At 39.5% G+C, this 12,057-nt stretch overlaps 1 protein-coding gene across 2 annotated transcripts in view; it reads left to right on the forward strand.

Annotated features, from left to right (window-relative positions):
* The window catches only part of cdh13 (cadherin 13), a 347,025-nt gene that overhangs the window by 301,920 nt on the left and 33,048 nt on the right, over nt 1–12,057 (forward strand). The gene's annotated exons all lie outside the window — the stretch shown is intronic.

Consider the following 12,057-nt stretch of genomic DNA (forward strand, 5'->3'; position numbering starts at 1 on the left):
AGGATGAAAACAGCTCACACTGCTTGTATTGTGCTTTTATAACAGTACTGAATGAATCAAAAAGCATCTACAATTTGTTTTTGGGTGCCATAAAAAATGTTTAATTTTTTAGAAAGCGTTTAAAAACCACTGAGTATCTTATGTCATGGTAAAAGTTGCCTAATTTACACTCAACCGTCTGCGGTGCGTTTCCCTTGTGTTGCGTGGGAAGCCTGCTCACGACCATCAGTTAGTTTACATGGTCTCCATTGCGACCCCCTCCCCTTGGCTTATGGAGAAGTTGTTTGTCCTGCCACCCCCGTGTCACGTAGGTCGTCCCACTCTCTTCGCTTGTGGCCATCCTCATTGAGTCCTTGTAAAATGCAAGTTTTGTCTCAGAAATAATCTCATATTTCTGTACTTCCAAAATTAAACTTTTGGCATCCATGGCGAAAATGGACGTGCAACATTGTGAGAGCACGTCACCTTAAGTGTAAAATAGAAATGTATAAAGTTTTGTTTCTAAATGATAATGGGAGTTTTTGTTTTTTAAACTCTGAGCCGTCTCCCATTTTTTTAGCTTTTTCGACGTTTCCGGTCTGACTGACTCCTCAGTCTGAAAACAATCCGTCCAACAACTGAGTGCAACAACTGAACATAAACAGCCAATCGTAGCCGACGTAAACAGAGCAGGAAAGTAGGAACCGAAGAGCCACGGAAAAATAGAAAGCAACGATAGTCCTGTTATCAAACAGACAAAAATAGTCCAACTGTTTATTTGTTAGAACGTTTATTTCAACACAGCTGGAAACACTTCTTACACTTCTTTAAAAAAATACAATTAAATCCCAACAATGACAGCAACTGAATGAAATGTGACAGCATGAATTCAGCCTCATTAACAGTTTTGAACGTGATACACATTTCTTGTCACTTTTTCCCAAGACAATCTATACATCATAAACACTTATCATACCTTCTTATCCGACGTCTCTTCAGCACTGCAGTTGCTAGGATCCTCTTAGTTAAAGCACACGCACCACGTCTCCTTGTCAGTAACCGCCTTGCAGCATGAACCGCCGTACCAAAGTAACAAGTAAAAAGTGTTGTTCCCAACGTTCAAAACTGATTATCAACATATAAAGTTTTGATAAGTTAACTGTTCCAAAAAGAATTGTAAAGCGCACCACGTCCGTCTTTCTCTTGTTTTGACTCCCCATCGTAGTTCCTGGCCAATGACTGAAGAGATTTTAGTCACGTGGTTTTGTTTACAAGCTTTGGTCTGGAACAGAATGGGACGCTTAATACTAGTCTCAACACAGACATAACACAAGGTTCGGGACTTGATCTGGAACTAATTAAGCAGACTCGATCCGGAACAAAGGATTTTCCCAGTTTGAATACACCCTTATATTTGGTTTATATGATATTTATTTTGTCTATATAATATTCTGATCAGTATGGTGTCTGCAGTTGTTTGGGTGTATAGGGGCATGGAGGACTGGGTATGGTGTATCTTAAGGGGTTTCTTGCGGTTCCCCTTAAGGCTCGTACAGCCACCCAAAGAGACATCATAAAAATGGAACGTACCATTGCTGTGTGTGTGGTAAAATGAAAGCTGCATGAACTTATGACGTTCTGTTGATGGTGGTGTGCGGTGCCGTTGCATCACACTCTAGTGGTTAGTAAAATGTGAGTCCTGGCTCCTTACTGACCGTGCACAAATCCCATGCCCCCAGGAAGCCCGTAGCTACCTCTGAAGGGAAAAGCCAAGAGGAAAAGAGGGGACCTGTAGGAAGTCACTAAAACGACACTCTGATTGTCTAATGCCGGGTTTTTCAACCTTTTTTGAGCCACGGCACACTTTAACCTTGACAATAATCACGCGGCACACCAGCATTCAAAAATGTAACAAAAAGGAGAAACTCATAGTCTGTATTGATCTACAGACCATCTACAGACCAAGTTGTCCATGACCATTTTGTGCAAACCACCTGCCTGCCCTGCACAGATTTGCCTATTTATTTTTTTACCCGCTGACAGCCCGTTTCCACCCGTAAGGGTAGTTGGAACTAAAGCTTTACTAAGTTCAGTTGCAGTACAGATGTGACGAAGCCTGTTTTAACAACATGGCTCATTTGTTTTCATCATTCCTGTTGCTAAAATTGGTGTTAGAGGTTTAACCAAGTGGAGACCTAGAATGTCACAGCAATAATGTCTGCCTCTCAAACAATGCATTTCAGCTAAAATGAAAGTTGTGAATAGACTAAAGAAAAAAAAATACTTTAATTTCCTTCAACCAAATGATAATGAAAGATCAAAGGTGACAACGATGTCACAATATTAAATTCCAACTGCTTTCTGTCCTCTGAAGACAGTGATGGCGTATGTGCGTGCTGCTCTTATGCCGCTCACACAGATCCTTTGTTCTGCAAATGAAATATGAGCAAGGTAGTGCTATATACTCTTGCATTCCGTCTACACACCGTGTCGCTGGTAGCAGATATGTCCCATATATGCTGACCCGCCCGCCTGTGTGGAACGGGTGTAGTCTAATGTCGTATGCTTTTTGTTCATGGGGAGGTCTTCCTTGCTTTTCGGCACTGCCTGGACGATGAGGAGCAAGACATCCAAAGAGTTGTGTCAAACAAAAATCCTTCCTGTTAGAGAGAAATCTGCTCACTGAAGGCAGTTAGAAAAACTTGTTTTGAAATGAGAGAAATAAATCGATTTGAAGAAACCAATGCTGCGGAAAGTAGGGAAAGGTCTTTAATTACATGAAGGCAAGCTTAAATATTGACACACAATATGTTAGTAAGTGAACAAAAAAGTATCACATTTTTTTCTCTTTTCATTTTTTACAGGAACCACTTCATGATTTCAATGAAAGTGTTCAAATTATCAACAAAAAATGTTCTTTTAGTGACCTGAGTTTTCTCAGTTTCAGCCTATTTTCACATAAAGTATGAGGTGTTTGAATCTTTCTGTTTTACTGATGATTTGTTGTTATTTTCACCTCCAGCTGTCATCTTTAAGTGAGACTGGCCAAAGGAAAGCAAATGTACAAAAAGAATATTTACAAAAAGATTATAATATAAAATAAAAGAATTAACGGTCATCAGCTGATACGTGCATCTCAGTATTGCCTGTACGTTTATTTTAGTTTTAGTTGTAGTTAGTTTCAGAAGAAGCAGACAGACAAAAAATAGCTATTGCTTTAAGAAAATTGAAGTATGAACTTATGACGTTCTGTTGATGGTGGTGTGCGGTGCCCTTGCATCACACTCTAGTGGTTAGTGACGCTCAGCAGTTTAGAGATGAGAATGTCAGAAATGATATTATTTAAGGCTGAACAGCATTCTGACTCGCTGTCACTCTCCTAGTCCCAAGTCACTTTTCTGGACTTTAAAAACAATCACATGTACAAATACCCAAATTGAGTGTGCAGCACAGCAGCAGCTCAGAAGCCCAAAGAAGCGAGAAAAATCAGCAAATCTATTTTATCACATCATAACTCACTGCCTTTTGTGCCGCTCAGGTTTCTCGAGAATCTCATTAATCAGTTTTTGTCCGTTCTCTTGATGTCAGATGTTCTTCTGATGTTGATTTTGATCATCGTTTCATTGTCTTGCTTTATACGTTACTTCATTATTTTCCAATCACAGCTGTATTTGAGTTTGTGCATGCTGCCCATGTCTGCATAGCAAATCAGACTTTTCTTTCCATTTGCGTAGTTAGTATTAGCCGGGGGGATTTAGATGCATAAAAGCAGAACACTACAGAAAAGTGCATGCAAGCAGAAAACTCATATTTGTTTTTCTGGAAAAAGACTTTATTTTCTTCCCTGTGTTAAATGAGTACAGTATATCTTCGCAGATGTGATCACCCCCCCCACCCCCCCCACCCCAAATAGACAAAATAAAAGGCTTTTAGCATCAAAGTCTTTCCAGTTCTTTGTATTTGTTTGCCATGCATTTTTTCCTCTATGAGATCTTCCCAAACAGCAGCCGCATTGTTGTTTGCAGACTGATTGTTTCAACCTGAGTGGAGACATTTATGAGCTGTTTAAATAAACTTGGATCAGTTTTGATTTTGCATGCCGGAGAACTGGCTTTCTGCTCTCAGATCCCTGCTGAGATGCCAGTTGCTCGCTTATCTTCTGGCCCTCTCCATCCTTCAAATCAGATTATGTCTTCCTCGCTGTTTGATCCCTGGAACTTTTGCTTGGTTGAATTAGATTTTTGTGCGTTCATGATGGTTTTTAATGTCTTCCTTTGTATCACATGCTTAGGCTCTCTGGTCTGTCTCTGCGTTCCCACTCACTGCTGGGAGTTTTTGGTTCACTGTCTTCGCCGGCTCCTCATTTAAATGTAAAACTGCCTCCCGGTGGGAGCCATTTGTCATTTTGAGACATGAACACATTATCAAGACCCCAGTTGTCTAAAAAACAGCTCCACACACACACTTGTAATCTCCAAAATAGGCTGCCTTTAAACCTTCTATTAAAACTCTTAAGTTATGCACAAAAGAGCAGAACACTGTTTGCTTGGAGCATGCAAATTTACTGGAGAGAGACCTTCTTTTGGGCACAGATTTAGGTGTGTGTGTGTGTGTGTGTTTTAGCCGGGAAAAAAAAGTCAGAAAACTCGACAAGTATTTTTGCTATAATACATGCAGTATGTCAGACTTAGTTTAAAAAAAAATTATAGTAGTCATTTGTATATTTTAGATCAAAATCAAGAAGCAAAGTCACTAAATTGTGTAATTTGCAGAACATTTGTTCATTTCTCAGTAAAAGGTTCATATTATGGCTTCATAAAGAGTAAAATATGTGGTTTTGTGATATATATTACCTTTATATCCCTTTGCCTTTGCAACCAATTCAAATTCCTGATTTAAGTGTTTCTCATCTGAAATGATTCTCCTGTTCCGTAAAGTCCTGCTGTTTATCGATGACGGGAAGGGAAACTCAGACTGTCAAACTTGTTTTAAAGCAGGTACCCACTACATGTCCTTTTTGTCTTTCCTGCCGTTGTTGTCATTGATCCTGCAGGCTCATGATTTGAAAAGGACGCTATCTACGCGTCACTATTAAATCTGAGTCCCTGATCGGACTCAGTGCTGCGTTGCCACAATTCTCTCTTCACTAGCATGCTAAAAGCTTCCAACTTGCAAACCCTCCTTAAACCTAAATGCACTGTCTTCTTATTAAACAATCATATTAACTGTGCATTTAAGTCTGTCCCTCTTTTTTGTACAAAGACAAAAAGAGTGCCAAACAAATGTTCATTCAATTTTTTATAAATGTTTTCTTATTGCAGCATGTTTTAATGTTTTCTTTTAACATCAGAGAAAACACATAAAGAGCAGATTTAACGCGTCCTTGTTATGGGAGTTTTTTTTACCTACTCCAAGGAGCGCAAGGTTGACAGAAAACCACCAAAGCAAACCTGTTAGCAGAGTTTATGCAGCTCTATCATTGTAGTGTTCTGGTCCTAACTGGAACCTTCCACCGTACCCTGAAACATCACCAGTGTGTCCTCTCAAATTGGTTAATTGGATTAATGACCTGGGCTGCATTTTTAAAACATTAAAAATGCAGCCCACCTGTCAGTGACTAACTCATCTGTGGCTTTAATCCGGTTTACATTGGAAAAAAAGCCATTTTTTGTGAACATTCACTTGAAAAGGTGTCACCAGTGTGTGCAGACACAATGTTGTGAGTCTTTACATTTGCTTGTGAGGGTTTCCCACTCAGTATGGCCATTGTAGACATTGGGAACCGCTGAAGAGATCCCTGCTGGAAGCGCTCGAGGAACATTTTCTGTTTCAGGCCACCCCAATCACTCTGCTAATGTTGGGATACTTCTGTCACACAAAAATGCACTGTGATTAAGCTGGGCAGACGAAATCCAAAAAGATAGATACATGTGGAGTCCCGAGCCGGCTGTCAGTAGGCTGCTTCAGACCAAAGCAAGGAAATGATAAAGTATGTGTACCAGCTTAGTACACCGAGCCTGAAATCCTAAGGCCGAGGCGAGAAGAGAGCAACACAGCAGCAAAAATAAAAGGATTTAAAACGGCAGTTTTCTTAATGTGTGGAGATGACTGTGAGTTCTTACTGAAAGCAGAGTATTTTGGCTCCCTGGCTACAGCTCTTTAATGTATAATGAAACTCTGCTTCACTTCGATTTACTTATTGATGAATCAATGTTTGATGGGGGATTTGGGAATGAGCTGTAAGCAGATACAGGCATGGTGAATGCTACAAATAAGCCATGACTGCCTCCTCTAGCTTTGCAAAACATCCATTATACTCTAGCCAAGAGAGTAACAGCCAAAGAGAACACTGTGTCCAATAGAATTGTAAATATAGCAACAGGAGGCTCCATGTCAAGAGGACAAACAAAAAAGAAATACATGAGACAAGGTCAGAAGAAAAGGCCAGAGACAAGAGAAAGGTGAAAATTAAAAACATGACAGAACCAAACAGTGAAATGAGTTATTTTTGGGGTGGAAAAAGTGACAGAAGATGACAGCCGTCCTACAGGACATTTCATAAAAGTATGTTTTTATTACCCATGTTTTAAGGGCTCTCCCTCTCTTCCTGCCTCCATCCATGCATCTTTATTTGTCAGTCCCTTTATGAGGACAGTCATAAAGGCTAGAAGGTTAGCCTCCCTCCAGAAATGTTTTCCTGCCTAGCCAATCAATTGTGACCCTGTGTTGCAGCAGGCAAAGGTGATGCCAAGCAGGGGAAAGAGTGCAATGTGGGGAATCCAGACACATTGACCCACGGTAATGGCGGTGTAATGGATATGCTCAGAAAAGCGCAGATCACACCACAGTGCAGCCTTGCTTCCTGTAGCCCTCCCTGACTTGCTGTATTGCCTCATTAACCCCAAATTCTAAGTGCCTGTCTCACTTTAGCTTTAGCTCAGCGGCCCACACCTCCATTTCTCTCTTCTCACTTCGTTCTATTTCCTGAAGCGCACCTATCTTCACTGTTTTTTTTAAGTCATTAAGACAGTGTTTTTGTGTTAAACATGACAGATGACATCATCACTCTGGAGCGATACTTTAATTCAGACTGAAAGCTATCGCTATGACTTAGTTGCCATCAACACTTTCCTTTGTTTAGCTTGTTTCGAGTGTCTTAGTCTGGCTGCATTTTGGCAGAAAATATTTTCATGGGTCAGAGTAAGTGTTCGTGTGTGTGTTGTTTTTGTGTCAAAGGGCATATAATCAACTATTTTTGAGCTTTGAATGTATTAAAATGTTCATTTCTCACTTTAAACAACCCCAAAGCTGTAATTTGATCCGTTCATGCATTTCTGAGAATGCAGGTTCTCTGAGTGCCAGCCCCTTCCAATGCACGAAAAAGAGTGGGTCCTCATATTGTGACATCACAGAGTGAGGACCAGCCCCTCCCAGGAAGAGTCTGCACTGCCAGCACCGCCCCCAGGCTAACACGCACACCCGCTTTCTCCGTGGAGCTGGCAGTGATCGACTTAAGGCTTTCCTTTTCAATGCACGATCTGCACATCCATCTTTGCAAAAGTTCTGTTTGTTTTTGTGGGGGAGACACAAACACGCTGCTTAGGCCTAAATTGACGTCATGAAATGGGGGGCATGCACACGGAGAGAAAGGCAGAGCCTCAGAGATCGAGTTGTCTTACTTCCGGGTAGGAAAAGGAGCTCATAACTAATATTTCATAACAACTTAAAACAAATCAACATAAAAACAAAGGTAATATATGTATGTATATGGATACATATATACATATATGGATATAGTTGACTCTGAAAGGCCTAACAAAAGCATGATATAGACCCTTTAAAGGCCAGACTACCACAAAGCATCGCTCCGGGTGGAGGACGGGGTGGAGGAGAGCCCATGTCATTCGTGAATTTAAAAGGCAAAAAAATATTATTGTGATTGGCTGAGAAGAAAGGTGCTATTTGATGAAGATGAAGGCCAGATGGATGATGGTGTGTAGAGTGACGTAGGTAAACTTTCCTCAATGAAATTACATCATAGCTTCACAATGGATTTGAGATTTATGGAGTTTACTGTAGGACTAATGGGAATTATTTTGACCTGAACTGTTTTCACACATACAGAAATTGAATTTGGAATAAAAACTGGTTGTGCAAATGGTAAGGTATTTTTGGAAAAGTCAGACTGTTTTATTATCTTCACCGCAACCTTTTTATGTAAGGACAATGAAGCCCTTTTTGTTTAAGTTCATTTATTTTTCAATATTAATTAGCTGAAATGTGAGACTAAATGAAAAGCAGGCAGGCGGCTTGAGTCTTACTGACTGCTGCATGAAAGCCTCTCGGGGAAGTTACCACCTTGTAAACAGACTCGCGCTGCATCTGTGATTAAAGAATATCTTTGCTGAGCTTTGCCAGGGAATAAAAGTCTGTCTCTGCTGTTGGCTTTTATCAGGCCCCGCTTAGCTTGCGTCCTTGGAATACTGATTCCTCCTCAGATCAGAATTTATCGCTGCGCCTGGCACACTTAAACAAACACGGCTCTGCCCACTCAGCAAGAGCCTCAGAGAACACTGATTCCACACTACTTATTTTATAAAACACACAAACTACTGGTTATGAAGCTGAAGCTGCTTATTTGCAGGATTAGGATTAACTTGTAAAAAGTGGCCAGCACCTCCTCTTTCAGCACTTTTCTATCAAGGATATAAATGAGACAAAATAAGTGGGTAGCGAAGATGGAGGGGGCCGGTTAATGAAAGATGAAGTCAGATGATGAAATCAGCCAAACATGGTTGATGGAGGTTGTCTTTCACTTTATCAACAAAACATATCATTACAGCAGCAAAGGAAATGTGTCACAGGCTTGGTTGATCTGACAGGCTCGGGCTGCGTTTGTCTGCATGTGTATTCCCATCGATCTAGGCGAGACTAGAGGATGTTTTCATTACACAGCTTCCCAGCTAAAAATGGCCTTTAAAGGCCTCCTTAGCCGTTTAAAATCTAGAGGAAACTGTGGAGCTGAGAAAGCAGCTCACTCATGAGCAAAAAACCTTTTTTAACATCAATTTCACCTCTCAAAATAAATGTAGGTGCTCTACTATCTGTTCTGCCAGTTTTATACAGATTTAGTACAAAGAGGAAGCATGACAGCTGCAATGGTACGGTTTAAAGTAAAAAAAAAAAAAACGGGTTTTGATTCTGAATCAAAAAGAAGACAACAAAATAAATCTTAATTATTTCTTTTTTGTATTTTTTTATTTATTGGTCCACGAGGTAACCTCTTGAATAGATTTGTGTTTATTTAGGGCAAAACATTTATCAACTTCACAAATTAAACTATTAATAATGTCTCAAAGTCAGTTGTGTCTTTTTGTCCACTTTTCTAGTAACCCTTGTGCTATCCTAGGCACTTTAACATTGGGAGTTGGGTCATCTAGACCCACTAGACAGTGCGCTTAACCTTTTTTCTTCAATGATTTGTGATCTTCACTGGTGTCCATGGATTACATGAAATCTTTCCACCTTTATCCACCTTTGTCATGGTACGAATAACACATCGATGCAAGGGTGGGGTCATCTAAGATAGCAAAAGGGTTTAAAGGGCCTATATCATGCTAAATGTGATATAATGTTCATTCCACAAAAAAAAACAACAACCCCAAAGCAATATTTTGATCCATTCATCCATTTCTGAAGAATCCTATTAAAACCTGCTATTAGCACCAACCCCTCCCATTCCACGAAAACAAGCGGGTTCTCACATTGTGACATCACAAATTGAGGAACAGCCCCATTCAGGAAGAGTCTGCACTGCCAGCCCCGCTCCCAGCCACTTTCTTCGTGGAACTAGGGGTGATCGGCTAAACGCTTTTCTTTTCTATGCACAACATGCACATCCATTTTTGTAAGGATTCTGATGTTTGTTCACGTCGGTGAAACGCAAACATGGTGCAGCGGCCGACTCTATGTTGATTTCAAGAAATGGGCGGCACCCACACAGAGAGAAAGGCGGTGCCTCAGAGATTGCGTCGTTTTACTTCCAGGTAGAAATATGAGCAGCGAAAATGACTCTTATTTCATTTAAACACTGTTTTTGTACTGTGCCAAAGGTAATATATGATCATTTACATGAATATTGTTTACTCTTAAAGGCTGAAGAAAAGCATGATTTAGACCCTTTAAGAGTGTTGCAAATAGGTATTCAAAATAGTCTAACTAAGCATGAAATGAGCTCATTTTATGTCTCCATACATTGGAGTCTCATGTGGAGTTACTCCTCACTTTCTGTCAGATCTGTCTTTGGACGAAAAAAATGTTCCAAGTCAGGAAAAAGCAAATTCAAGTTAATTATTTAACCTGGAAAATGAGAATCTTTAAGGATCTTTAAAGTCCCACTCTGATCATCTCTTGATCTATTTTCAAAGTGCTCCCAGTTGTCTTTTTATTTTAATTGTGCAATTTTAGCCAAAATTTCAAAAATGGCCTGTGTCGTTTACTAGGACATAGTTTCTGCAGAGCAGAAAGAGTTTATTAGAAGTTTGTCTTTAGGTTGTGGGTGGGACTTTAATCGTTTCTGTATGTCCTCCACCATAAGAAAAATGCTAGAATGGGCCTTTAAGTTTCCTACTTTACCGTGACTTTTTTGCTTTTAACAACAAAAAAGTTTCATTTCAACACTTTGTTTTAACATTCCTTCTGACCAAAGTTTCTTAACTCCACCGGTTTCAGCTAAATGCTTAACATGTGAAATGAAGGTTGAGATTCTTTATTTTTTATTTTTTAGAGATTATATGAGACTCAGACACCCCCAGTGTAGAAACAAGTGCTACCACAGGTCATGCATTGTTCTCCTCAGTGCTACCACTGCACAACACCTCTGTATGTGTCATCAAAAACAAATTCATTTCATTTATTAATTAACTTATTTGTTGGTTTGTACTTTGTCTGTTGTGTGATACGTGATTTATTATTAGTTTTTTTATTTATTATTATTTCTTTTAGATGGTCATGATGGGTAATTTCTCCTCTGTGGGAACAATAAAGGTGAATTCAAAAGAATTAATATGAAGAAGAAGATTAACATGATTTTGCACAGACTTTCTCCATAATTACAAATGCAACCTTCAAAATACTTTTTTGTAAACAAATTTCCTGGTATCAAAATAGAACGTAAACCATGGGTCCAAAAGAACTTTAATGCTAAATAAAGTACTGCAGATTACTTGTTAGAACTCTTTTTTCTGCCCAAATAAAGGGTATAATGTTGTATTTCCAGATCTGTAAATGAGTAGAACATCACATTTAGCTGTATACTTAAGGATAAATAATTTTAAAAAGAAAAAGGCTGATTATTTTAAATAGGTGCACTTAGGTAAATCACGTAAACAAACTTTTTGGAGAAAAATATGGGACTGTTTTCCTTAATGCTTAGTAGGTTTCAATAATTTGTGTTTGTTTTGTATTTGGAGACCAGACAACAGAAAAAAATGCATTTTAAGGGTATAATTAGCATAAAAGAACTTCATTCTAAGCCCACTGTTAGCTGTGGCAATACCCACCTTCTGCAATTACTTGGTATAATAGCTAGCAACTGATAACCTGAAATCTATTCTGAAAGCAATTTGCCAGACTAGAAGCGATGCACCTGTCCCCAGCATTGCTTCCATCCCTGAAGTCATCTCTGCTAATGACTTGTGCCCATTGTAATTGGTTCTGGCTGGTTTCATTTACAGTTCTGATCAGCCAATCAGATTAGTAAGCTGTCACATGATACTATTTGCGAAAGCCCCGAGGAGACTGATGAGTGATGGCGCAGCGTGAAGTGACTTATCTGAGGGGAGTTTTTAACTAGGTCTGGGGCTCAAAATGCTAACAAAATGGATGGAGAGGAACTGGGAAAAAGGACATCAGCAGATAGGATGTCATTTCCCTCAGCTTTATTCAGAGCAGAGAATAGGGGGATGACCTACTCTCTCCATGTATGATAACGGACAAAAGACTTCTTTTTGATAGATTGCCTCAGTGAAGGTTCTAGGTACTCCATTTAAATATTTACTCAGCCATCTAAAAATAGAA

The sequence above is a fragment of the Oryzias latipes genome, chromosome 6 (genome assembly GCF_002234675.1).
Source record: "Oryzias latipes chromosome 6, ASM223467v1".
In the NCBI taxonomy this organism is placed as follows: Eukaryota; Metazoa; Chordata; class Actinopteri; order Beloniformes; family Adrianichthyidae; genus Oryzias; species Oryzias latipes.